Source organism: Hirundo rustica, chromosome 1 (genome assembly GCF_015227805.2).
Source record: "Hirundo rustica isolate bHirRus1 chromosome 1, bHirRus1.pri.v3, whole genome shotgun sequence".
NCBI classification, from domain to species: Eukaryota; Metazoa; Chordata; class Aves; order Passeriformes; family Hirundinidae; genus Hirundo; species Hirundo rustica.
This window is the reverse complement of record NC_053450.1, coordinates 140378436-140391474: the sequence shown is the minus strand read 5'-3', so window position 1 is coordinate 140391474 and position 13039 is coordinate 140378436. Positions and strand designations below refer to the sequence as shown.

Genomic DNA, 13039 nt, shown 5'->3' with positions numbered 1-13039 from the left:
TTGCATTTTCCTTGTCATGGCAAGATTTTGATATGAGTGGCAAACACTTGAAACTCTCCAGGCTCATGCACCAAAGCAGAGTTTGATGATTCTTAAGTAGGTTAAGAAATTGTGTTCATGCTGGTGCAAATGGTAGGACTTATCTATTGATTGTAATAGAAAAATTAGGGAAATAAGACGACTGGATTGTTTTCTTTTGGGTGAGACTTTTTAAAAATTCTTCTTATAATACTGTAAAAACTGATATAGTATTGAACTGTAAAATTAGTTTTATTCACCATTGCTTCCTCCTATTTTAATTTTCTTTTCCAAAAAGCAACACACTGAACATGCCTGACCAGATAAACTAGTGATCTTATCTGATCCAGAAAATCCTATTTCCCTTTGCAGGTTTGTGGTTTTTAAAAGTAATTCTGTAATTTGAAAAAAAAAAGCCCAAACCCCAACCTTTTTTATGTGTTTAACTGAAAATTTTAGGTCATTTGTCCATAATGTGAATACCAGACACATAATGATGAAAGCAGTTTAGTGCGACCAGATTTCTGATATTCCATGTGTACTCACAGAAAAGCTTTTGGGAGGGTTTTGATACAATTTGAGAAGGGTACTGAGGGGATATGTGCATGGAATAATGCTGGGCTGTGGATGAGTTTGTACATGCAATTCAGAAAATTTCAGGAACATGCATGTATTGTTTGTGAATGAGAGCTTTGTCAGCTTGAAGGAGAAAGGGGAGCGCTTTTAAAAACACCTGTTCTGCAAAATCTTGTCTAATGTTCACCTGCAGAGTTCAATTTCTAATTATCCAGAAAAACGGAGTTGGATTCAGTGATATTAAATCCACTTCACTACAGATTTAAAAATTTGGGTATGAGATAAAGAGGCAGATGTGGAAATTACCAGCGATTGCTAAAGACTGAGGTCTTTCATGCTTTATGGCATTAAATTGGCATCAAGACACCACTTTAGATCTGCTAAAGGAGAAATATGTTATAACACTAAAAGCATGCAAAAGGCTTGTGTAAGTGAGTTTTATGTGAGCTAAAAAAAAAAAAAAAGAAGGGAGCAGGAGTCTAAAGCCAGGAAGAGATTTGGAGAGGTAAACTGCATTGTAGAAAATCTGGAAAAGTGAAAAACAGTTCAAACAGAAAGAGATCAGATAAACATTTGAAGCTGCAACAGTTGAAAAGAAACACAAAAATAGGTAAAGCAAAATTCCAATGAGCCATGAAATCTGTTTTCCTTAATTTTTCAGTGGCCTTGAAACCCAATGTCAGAGACTCTATCTCTGTTCTTTTACTGATGGCCAGAAATTGAGGTTATGATGACCAGATCATTTGGTATGGCACTGACATTTCAAGTTAAAAGGGATTGCCAAGACTCTCAGTTACGACACTAAAATATACCACTATTTCTAGAGCCAATTTTCAGTCCCTCCCTCATGCCTCCACATTGATTTAGGCAACAGATGCACGAAAAGCAAAGCAACATTCAAAATAATCCCCTAGCTGAGGCTGGAGGAAGGCTGGCTAGCCAAAATTCCTTAAATGTTACAATGTTTTACATTTCTAAATGTAAAAACTTTCTTTCCAATGTGAGGTACCAGCCAAATGTCTTAGTTACGGTATCTCGGAGTGAAAACTGGCATGTGGCCTTGTGGTCATTTGTGGGTATTGACAGATTTACACCCTCGAAGATCAAGTTAAATGTTGTCGGTTTCTCCATCTCCCCTTACTTGTCAGGATTTTTTTGTCTCTCTGTTACTATTTGTCAACTTAAACCCAGTTTGCTGGAAAAATGAAAGCTCTTCATGACCTGGCTCTTCAGGAGCAAATTGCCTCAAATTCTTTCTGCTAGCCAAGGTATTTTGTAATGTGTTACAAAACAGCGGCAGGATTGCGCTCCTCGCACTAGATGTACTTTGCGGGCTAGACACTGCGGGCAGTTTTAATGAGGTCTTGGTGTGCTGGAGAATTCGTCTCGGCCCTTGACTTCAGGGAGACTTTTATCCCAGGTCCTTGTTTGTCTAATTGCTCTTTCTACCCCAAGGAGCAGGATCTGGCTTTGTCCCATTGTGGGCTGCACCATGCAGAGTCTGGACCGGTGGCTGCTCAGGGAGCAGGTTCCGGAGTTGGTGTGCAAATCCAATGGTCTTCTCCTGACTATTTAGGGCAGCTTTGCACTGTGGTGGTGGATTGTCCATTACACAGGCACACTAAAATTCATTGTCTTGCTCTCCTCCCTCTCATGCTGTTTAGCTGGCATAGCTGTTGATTTCTGCATCAGATTCATTTCCCTGGGATCATCTTCAAAGAGAAGCTTCCTCCAGAAGACAGCAGCCTTTGTTCCTTGTTCCTCTATAAGGAAAAGCTCTGGGTGTCTGCAGCACTGTTTGTGCCAGCAGTGTCAGAGAGAGCCAGGTGTTGCCTGTGAAACTTCTGTCAGCTGGGGGAGCAGGGGTGCTGGGTGAAGCCTGGAGCCCCTCTCTATCTGTGATATCCTAACTACAATAATTCTGGGCTTCCTACTTGTTCAATCTCAGTAGTGCTGGATGTTTAGGGACACTTTCTGAAGTGAAGAGAAGCCAAAAAAGCTGTCCTGCTCTCGCCAGCACTTGAGATTGTGGTGGTGTTTGTAAGATATACACTGTTTCATATACACACCTACACACAGATGCACATATATTTCCTTAGTGCTCTATTACAATGATGAAATCTGTGGAATTCAAGCACGTCCTCTTGCTGTTTTGCTGTGCTTGCCCCTTCAGCTCAGAGCTGTGCAGAAGTTTACCATGGCAGTGAATTTTGCAAAGACAGAGGAAGAGAGACTCCCAACTGCATTGTCTACAAACAATGACATATCTTGCTTTCAAATCCCATGCCTCACTAAGTTGCTTACTCCAGATTGCCCCTGCAAAGATGAAAATCCTTTTCACAGAAGTCAGCAAAGAAGACAAGGCTGACCTGCAGGTATTGATCCCAGTAATCCTTTGTTCCATGCAAAGGCTTATTTTTGCTGTCTAAACCGATGTGAAGAAATGCTTGTTTAAACATTTAAATGAATAAAAATGTCAGGTCTTTATAAGCCTGTCTTCCTTTCTGTATTTTGTCCCAGCCTTTCTGCTGCTGTTTTCACTCCTTGTCTAATGAGACTGTGAGTGATAATTTCTCCTTGCTAGAAGTGCACATAAGTATTAACTTGTGTTTATTACATTTGCTGTGAATCTATATAGGGAAAATGTCCTTAATATTTCTCATTCTTCTATACTTCATTCAACTCACAGATTCACACCCCTGATTCTCTTCCCTCTTATTTCAGAAGGGGTCGATAATTATATCTATACCCAATGCAAAGGGCCTTTATCTCCACCTGATAATTGAGGGACAGACACTCAGATGTGTTTTAAAACCAGCCCTTTGGAAGTGCCTGGAAGTGCAAAAATCCAATTTGCCAAGATCTGGTCTGGGTTTTGAGTGTTTTGGCCCCAAAGCACGCTACATGATTTGACATACAATGTTCATACATTCACGAAGCTTTCCAAACCTCGTTTTGTGAACTCCTGCTGCTTTCAGTGGAATCTTTGCTCACAGATCAAAGACTGTGACCCTCTGAGAATGTAAGTGCTCATATTTGGGTATTCCTCATCCTTCATTCCTTGCACAAAATAGGACAAATAAAGGCTATATTCAGTGCTGTGGTACTGCTGCATTTGCTGAGGTTTGGGGAGCTCTGACATCTCTCCATGGGCTTTATGGCTGCTCAGAAACACCCCTTCCCTGTCCAGAGCAGTGGCAGCACTCAGCCTCCTGTGAGCCCACCAAAACCCTCTCCTGCCTCATGGCCGTGTCATCTTTCCATCGTGGCTCTACAGCCTCCAGACAGGGGCTCCACGCTGCCCACAAGACCAAAAATCCTTTTACAGAAGGTACAGGAGATGGGTCTTCTGAGGTAAACTCCCCATGAGCCACTGGCTCCTGCCCACCATCGCCCACGGGAAGCCCGTGTCCCACCACGCAACACCTCCAGCCCGCAGCCCAGCTGGGAACAGGAGGTCTCGGCAAAAAGCCACATCTGAGTGAGCTGGCCAAAGGGCGAGAGCCAGGCGCTGGAGCAGGGTGTCTGAAGGAGGTAGTAGAGAGAGATGGGTTTGTCCTGCCCCTCAGGGTGTGAGGGACATGCGTGCAGTGGGTTATCTGGTAACAGGGCTCACCTTCGTCCTTAGCGAGCTCCGCTTCATCCAAGGATTTCGCTCCGTTGGCCCCTGCATATCTTTACAGCTGGAATACGGGTTTAGGTAAATCAAACACCCAGAGTTCACAAATACAGGGTAACTGTTTGGAGAGCAGAGGAGGGAGAAAATCAACAAAGGCCTTTGATATATTGTATGTCATCCGTACGTGACGCTCCAAGACCTTCAAATGCTTAAACTAAAAACCTAAATATAATTTAGTTAGTAAAAATATACCTTAGTTATAATAAAATGATAATAGTGGAACCTGGCAACAGAGCAGCTAATAAATACTACACTTTTGAAATGTGCCTGGGATCCAAGTACATACTCTTTTACTGTGTAGCTAAAGCATGTGGCAGGACATGCTAGACCAAGATTTTCTTTTTGTCTTTCCAGTGGAAAACTAAAGTTCTTTGTTTAAGTGAAGCCCATTGGGAATTTTTCTTAAGTAAAACAAGGAGCTAAGGAATTCCATTCCCTTTTGCCAACTTTTTTTCCTCCTTCAAGCCAAATTATCGATTAATGGGGCATTAAATAACAAAATACTGCCTAGTTAGAATCATATAGTTTTTCACTTAGGCTCCTTCAATACCTTCTTATTGGTGTTTCAAAAACCGAATTAAAAGATGAGATATTTTGTTGGGAACATACAATCTATGCTTTCTTTTTGACCTTATAAAAATAAAGGTCAGTAATCTGAAAGTCATTGCATTTGCATACTTACCCCTATTTTTTTTTTTTTAATTTTTTTTTTTTTTTTTTTTTTAAATCTGTAGCCCTTTAAGGTCTTCTCCCTGAGATTCATTCTTTGCCTTCCTCATTAGTTGTCTCCATTTCGGTACTCTATCGTTTTGCCAGCAGAACAGCGAAGTGAATGCTTGACCATATTTTTGTCTGGCTCTAGTGAAACCGTGATCTGACAATAGAATACTTTTCTCTGGGTTTTCCTTCTTCCCCTGGGGAACCATACTTCAAGGGCAACCTGCTTGTCCAGCATATGAACATGTGGAAAATCCACTGCTATGCACTAATGATTTTCAGATGGGCAATTGTTGCTGAAAACCATCCCAAGAGCAGCAGCTTCTCCATTGTAGCACCTAGCCACTGTGGGATCACATTGCTTGGAGCTGCTCTGGAATAAACCCTTTGCATTTATGGACAGGGTGGTGACATTTTCTGCATCACAGATATGTGGTGACAAAATTTAGGGGAAAAGGAGGTACAAGTTACAATTGTGGTTATTTTTTGGCTGTTTTAACATGCATTAAAATCTGACACTTATTTTAGATTGAAAGTATAAATGTAGGAAAAAGTTGAGCTCTGCCAAAGATTCACAACAGCAAGAAAGAAGCACCCTAAATATTGTCCACAAATTAATAACTTTCAAACTTGTATTTTAAATATTTACAAGGAGACTTGTCACACTCTGGGAGAGAGAAAAATGAGTTTTAAATTTTAAATAACTTCTATTACTGTTTTTAGAAAATGCATTCTTTTTAAACAACTTTCACTTTTAATCTGTAGTTAAAGCCAAAGTTTTCTTTTAATTTTAAAAGCTTGTCCTTGGACTAAAACAACATGGAACATTTTTAAACACTGATCCAAGCTGCTGTAGATACATTTTATTTAAACCACAGAGCCTGCAGTTGGGTTCCTTGCTTTGCCAGATCGGCTATGAACTGTAAGTGTGGCAGTAATGATTGTGGAGTCCTGGATGCTTCGCTAGCAGTCAGGAGGGTTGTTTTTCTGGAGTTGTTCCTCCCTTTGGGCCCTATTCATGAATGACTTAATCTCTGTCTATGATCAAATGTCGTGCAAGTTACTGTGCACAGAAAAATCAAGGAATGCTTCTCTTTCCTGCGTTCCTTACATGGAATTGCTGTGCCTGCCCAGCAAGCAGTTGGAGAGTGGTAAGGGTGGGAAGCAAGCAGCAACAAAAACACACAGAGAAAACCACCAGAAGCAATATAAAAAGAGTGAGACAAAGAAAACAGAGAAAATTTTTTAAGATCTAGTGTGCAAGTTGGATTGAGCTGTGCACAAGACAGCTCCAGCTTGTCCAGGCAGCACCAGCTGGAGGGGAAACTGGGTTTTCAACTGGGGAGTGTTACAGGGGCAATTCATTTACCATGAAAAGCTAGAGTGTTCTCCAGTATTTTGTCTGTAGTGTTGGCCATAAAGATGATTTCTAGGGCATGTTTCTGTTAGCTTGTTTTGTCTTGAAAAGCAAACATTACTCTTTTGATGAGCAAATCTCAAGAAGTTCAGGGAGCAAATGCTTCTTAGTCTTTTTATCCTCTTGACCTAATTGCTTATGTGGTAATTCTGTCCTTTCACAGGATATTACACCACTTTATTTGAAGCCAAGAGTAAGACTTTCATTACTAGTGATATTGATTACACAATGCATGCCATGCAAGGGACTTTTCTTGTGGGTTTTGGTATTTTGTTAGAGATCCAGCAGAATACCGGGTGAAGTGGTGCGTAGCTGTCTCCATATTTATACAAGTCTCTTCCTTACTTTCTAAGTTTCAACAAAATTTTCACTTGGGCTAAGTTCTCTTCTCAGTTAAGAGTGAAGAAAGGACTTTACATTATCAGAGTTGTTTTTCTCATCACCAACACCCTGCAGCCACTGCATGAAATTCTGTCTGTGTCTCCATGCCCTAGTGTGAGGACAGATTGCTGTAGCAGGACTCCCACGCCAGTCACTGGTGGCAAATGGGAAATAACTTGACTCAGGTGCTGAACTTCTCCAGCTGTTGATGGGAGTTACACTTGTTTGTCCTGGACAGTGACTGGAATAGTCGTTTAGCTCTTTTAGAGATATTTTCCATCCCTTTAGTACTGACAATGGACTTAAAAGATGTAACTTTCTTTTCAGGTAGGTCATGGCTGGAGTATCATTTTAGCTGTAGGAGGGAAAAGATAGAAGAAAGGAAAGGGAATGAAGGGAAAAAGAAAAACCCAGAGCCAGGAAATAAATACAGGTAGGAAAATAAGGAGCAGAAAATTTTGGAAGATTGTAAAGAGAAGATAGTGCTGGGAGAGGATGTGGAAAGGAGAATGCAAGATCAAAGACAAGAACAAAAAGGAAAAGGAAAGAAAAGGGTTCAAAGGGATGAAAGCAAAAAGATAAAATACTAGGAGGCAGGTATGGAAATAATAGTAGGAATCTGGAGTGTAGCAGGGAAGGGTTCTAGAATAAATTAGAGAAGTGTAGGAGATAGTAGCATTTTTAACAGTCCAGAATTAGAAGTTTGGTATTTTCTGTTTTAATGTGTTTGAGAAATGAGGATAGATAAGCATTCAAGATACTGTCACCCTTCTTGGAAGGAACCTTTGAGTCCAATTGTGCTGTCTTGGCGGTTTTTTCTGTGTTACACAGGCTAAGAGAAAATACACTTCCAGAAAAGGGTATGACCTTTCATAGGATACAAAGCAAATTAATCTAAACTGTTGTTCCACAACTTAGGACAAAAACACAGCTTAGTCTGGAACTGGGAAATACTCCAATGCTGGTTGCAGTGGTGGTAGTGATGGAGGCATCTCTTTGTGTGAGGTGTGTGGTTATTAATTTCCCAGTCACTTGGTGCATCTGCAATCCCTCGGACACAAAAGTATAGAATACTTCTCATACTTTGGCTTAATCATACCTAATCCAGACTTTGGCGGATTCCACCAAGACCTGTTTTGAAAACTGTAAGTAGTTTTCAGGCTACTGTGAGACAATTTGGCCAAGTGTGGAGGCTTCCTTGGCCCAGTGTTCTTGAAAGTTTTAACTTCTTTTAGGTCTGCTCCTTTCTGTAAATTTTTCAAATCAGATATTCCCTTTGAAAGTTTTTCAAGTCTTCGCCTGTAAGTTACAGAGAGAAATCTTCTTAACCTAATGCATATTTGGCTGGGGGCAGTGCCTTTGTGCTCCTCCGAGATGAGCATCTGTCAGTAGGAAGGACATCACCTGGGATGGACCAGTGGATCCTGTATGTCAAAACATGCATTCTTATACAGTTCATGATATATATGAACCTGAAATATCTCATGCCAGATCTGATAATTACACATATAATTTTCAAGTTCAACAGAAGGTTTTGTTTCTTTTTCCCCCCTATCATTTTTTAAAGAAACAGAATTTATCTGAATTAAAAACATGATTGGTGATAGTGAGTGGGTGGTTCTGTTTACCCTGCCACATTATATAGTACCACTTTTACTCCTTGTTTGGAGAGCAGTCACAGGACCCAGATATCAAGCTGTGAAAGTATTTTTCTTGCAGCAGCCTTTCTTTTTTTGGCAGGCAGTGGCTTTGGAGATACCTCACATTTTGTCATGTGATTGGACTGCTGATGAGGTTTCTGTGTTGCCTCATTTTCCTGGATTCCATCTGAATTAACTCTTCTTTGGGTCACAGTCATTAGCACACTTCTGAATGAGTGGGGCTTTGCATCATAGTGTAATGAACACTAATACTTAATCTCTGTAAGGAAACACCCTGTAAAGAAAGAATTTGCTGCATTTGTTCCACGTGACACAAATCTGTTTTCTGTACCTCCAGCTGTCCACATTGAAAACACATTCCTTCTTCACAGTAATATTCCTTCATGAAACAAGGGAAAATGAAGGGAAATGACTTGTATGTAATTGTTCCATCTAAAAATATTCAGCTTAGTCTTGTAAACACATAAACTAGTTCTTTGTAAACAAGCCTCTACATTTTTTTAAAACTGAATATTTAGATATTATGTTATAGAAGCTGGATATATCAAACACATATGGTTCCCATTGCATCAGGGGCTTTCTTAATTTCATTGCTCTAATTGAAGAGACATTTTTGAAAGCATGCTAACTTTACAGAAACTAATCTGACCCTGTTTGGTCTAGGCTTTATTCTTCCATGTATCACCACACTCTGGAAACATTTTCCACTTTAAATGTGCAGCAGTAACAATATACCTCATGGACTTTGAATTGCCCTCAATACTTCCAGTGTGTGATGTGGAAACATGGTCTGGGGTAGTTGAGGCTGGGGAACTGACAGGGGATTACTTGAAGGGGAGGGAATTAAGCAAGGCATCAGGGAAGGAATGAGAGTAGGGACTATAATTTATTCATAAGTTTTTTGCCTTATTCATGGATAATTTATAACACAAAATGCCCTAGACCAAGTAGTATCTTTAACTGGAAAAAATTTCTACCCACATCAGAGAAATACTGCAGGTCTCTTTTTAAATATGATATCCCATGTCACAAAACAACTATTTCCCTCAGATAACGCAAAATTTCAGTTTGGTATCCAGTATGTATTAATTTTCCCTCCTACAAATAATAGGCAGAGAACTATTAAGTTTACATTTGAGGTGGGTGCATTTGAAATAGAAAACACATTTCTATCTCAGGCAGTGCTGTTATGGTTTCTGCTGGTGTGAGTTTCCACTGCAGGTGCATGCTCTGCAGAGCTGAGCAATGTCCCTGCGCTTGCAGGTGCTGATGGGGTGGGATGTTTGTAGGGCTGAGTTAGAGCCCCCTCTCCAGCAGCACCCTGAGCCCTTTGCGCTGCATGTGCTGGCTCTGAGCTGCAGCGGTGGCTGCAACAGGTTTGCCACTGACTTGGGTCTGAATTCTGGGTAAATCTACCTTTCCAAAGCATACAGAACAAAATTTATTTAACAATAAATTGCCTCTTTTTTTAATCCAATAACATGTACAATATAAAGTCGACAAAGGTCATAGAGGTAAATGTATTTATTAAATGGAAATACTTGGGTCCAAAAACCGTTATGAATCATTTTGGTGTTTTAAGTTCAGGATGCAGGGTAAATTATTCCAAAAATAATGGTAGCCAAATGTCATTCCCTCCAAGCGTTTGTGTAATATCTATTTATCTGTGGGCAGATGACTGCTATGTATAATCAGAGGCAGACTTTTGTCAAATTGAGACTAAGTAAACACAGCTGAACACAAGCAAGTTGGACTACGATTTTTTGAGTTCTGCCAGCACTGTTATGACCTTGAAAATGAATGTTTTTTCAGAGCAATCTGCTTTCAATATGGGAGAATTTTTAGTGTTTCAAATTAACAAGTGTTGATTGAAAATTTGTTCTGTTTCATTTTAATATTTTTTGTCCAAATAAATGAAAAGTGTGTATTTGTCCAAAGGAGGGCATCCTTTCTGCTTCTTGGAAAGTAGGAATGTTTTGTACAGAAATGTTTCTTGCGTGTATCTATGAGAACAAGAACAACAGTTAGAGACAGAGCTGTAAACTCATCTGAAACTCCATCATATAATCAAAGAAAAATTTCTATTGTTTGCTTGAAACATAAATGTCGGATTTTTTATGTTCCATGCAAGTAAATGTAGATTTTAGGGCAGTAGATTTGATGCCATTATATATTTAGATACTGTTTTCATCATCCTTGAAAACATAGGACTCCTATTTATAACTTTTGCCCATTTTTCTAAAGCTTAGTATCTTTCTAAATTTTTATATAGACCCTGTTTTTAACTGATACCCAAAAAGAAAAAAGTCTGATTTTATTGCCAAACAGTACAATTTAAATCTTAGTTTTAACGTGTGGATTTTCTGCTTTTACAGTACCAGTCATTAGAACAGAGAACATTTTGCTCCCTTGATTTTAAAGGTCACAGCATTTGGAGCTCAGAGAGGCTTTGGAGAGAATTCAGAGAGGAGTCCTGATCAAAAATTTGTCTTTCAGTAATTACAGCAAGTGAGTGTCATCCATTGCCAATATCTGTGTTTCAAGGCGCTTCTTTCAAAGGGATTTTTTTTTTTTTTTTTCCCATTTTAAGTGCCGTATAGAAACCAGCTTGCATACCAAACTGGGGATTAGGACATGTGCATAGAGTTTTGGCCAGGGGAAATTTTCCAAAGTCTTTGTGCTTCATATTCACAAGTCATACTTCCCAATCTGCCACTTTGGGGGCCAGCAGTTACCAATTTCTACCCAATTCTTACAGAACAAGGGTTTAATGCCAGCAGCTGAACGTGCACAGTACCTCATATTTGACGGGTTGCTATAGTGTGACTTTGGCTTTACAAGTGCCATCCCAACAGGTAGCCTTCGGTGTTTTTTTGAAAGAACTCTCCTTGCTTCAGTTTTTTCTTCCCCTATCATAGCAGAGAAACAAAACCGAGGATCCAGCTGGAAATGGAGAGGAAGTGGAAAAAGACAGATGTGATAAAAAAGAAGACAACACAATTGAGAAGTAATTTTGATTGATAATTGCAATCACTGAATATGGCCGAACATTCCAATGTGTTGTTCTCTTTACTGAAATGCAGATTTCCCAAATAAAGCAGAGTGTTGCTCACATGTCTATCCGAGCAATGTGGCATTTTAACGTTAACCAAAATTCTGTGGAAAAGTCCTTGATGCCAGGTTTTTAGACACTTTGCTGTTTTTTCTGGGCAGCTCCTCCTTGACGTCTAAGGGTACAGTTAATCACAGTGTCAGTGTTGTTGTTTGTATTCTGGAATCTCTGCTTCACCACAAAGGCTAATGAGTCTTATAAAAACACAAATGAAGGAATGGGACAGGTGTCATCTAAGTCCCCAAAGTGGGCCTCTGGGTGTTTGAAGGGTGCAAGGCAAGTACTAACTGCAAAGCTTAGGACCATCCAGGCAGAACTCCTCTTGTGTTATAACAGCTTGAGGCAGCCAGCAGTGTTTGAGGTGTGAGAGGAAGGGAGAGTGTCACTGCAGATGGGGCTGTGGATGGTTAGTAGCCTTCAGGTTGCTTTGAGCAGCTCTCAGGATGCTCCTACCTGAGGCAGTAGTTGCCTAGGAATTGCTGTCCAGAGAGAATTTTGAAAGATTTGCTGAACCTGGAGCTTCAGTTGGGGTTGATGGTGTCTGCCAGCACTAGCCAAGACCTGCCTGTGAGCTGGGTGAGCCACAGCCTGTGGTGCTCAGAGGGGCTGGTTTTGCCAACACCTCACTAGTTTGTTTGTCAGAAGTAACGTGTTGGTGCCACCCAGCTAGGCTGGTTTTTGTGCATCCTGATGAATCTGTACTATTAAATACAGCATTTGCTGATGGTGCAAGGTCTCTTTGCCCATTGTTGGAGAAGGATGTGGGCAGGAATTCAGGCACTGTCCAAACATGGAATTTACTGTGTCTGCTTTGCAGGTCCTTTGTAGATCCTCATAAACTTCACAGACTCTGATATATAGGCAGTTGTTCTATGGGAAAGCTTTGGCTCACAGGCAAAATAAAATGTTCTTGCAAAATGAAAGAAAAAGCCTTTGTTGTTATAAAAGTGGAAACAGAAGTACTACTAATAATAGCACCAAGTTAATTAAAAAACATGAAACAGTTCACAGAGCTTAAAGAGTTTGTGTTATAGCTGCCTGACTTGCATGGCTGCTGAGTCTTCCTCTTATCCTCTGTCCAAAAGCTCAAAGCCTAGAGTTGAACTGTGTTGGAGGGATCAAAGGATCTCACTTTCTTTCACCGCAGTTATTTCCTAAAAAATGTGAATGTTCTTTATGTCTGGAGCCATGGCTTCGTGTTTTTTGTTGATTTTCTCTACAGAAGTGGAAATTCAGGATCTTAATTCTTAAAAGGCAGGTGAGAATGCAAGGCTATCTATACAGATATATGATTGTTGCAGATGCTGCTTACTGTTAGGAAAACATCTAAGTAGGTCAGGGAAAACACATTAAAAATTTCCAGAAGAGTGAATTACTTTGAGATAAAGTTAATTTAATTGTTCCTTGAACAAAAAGTTCACCATGATTTCCAGCTGAATCTGTGTAAGTAATTGTGTTCTATTAATGCAGATATTTTC

General features: G+C 40.0%; 1 protein-coding gene across 5 annotated transcripts in view; it reads left to right on the top strand.

Annotated features, from left to right (window-relative positions):
• Positions 1-13039, top strand: part of MKX (mohawk homeobox) — a 47142-nt gene that overhangs the window by 20863 nt on the left and 13240 nt on the right. The gene's annotated exons all lie outside the window — the stretch shown is intronic.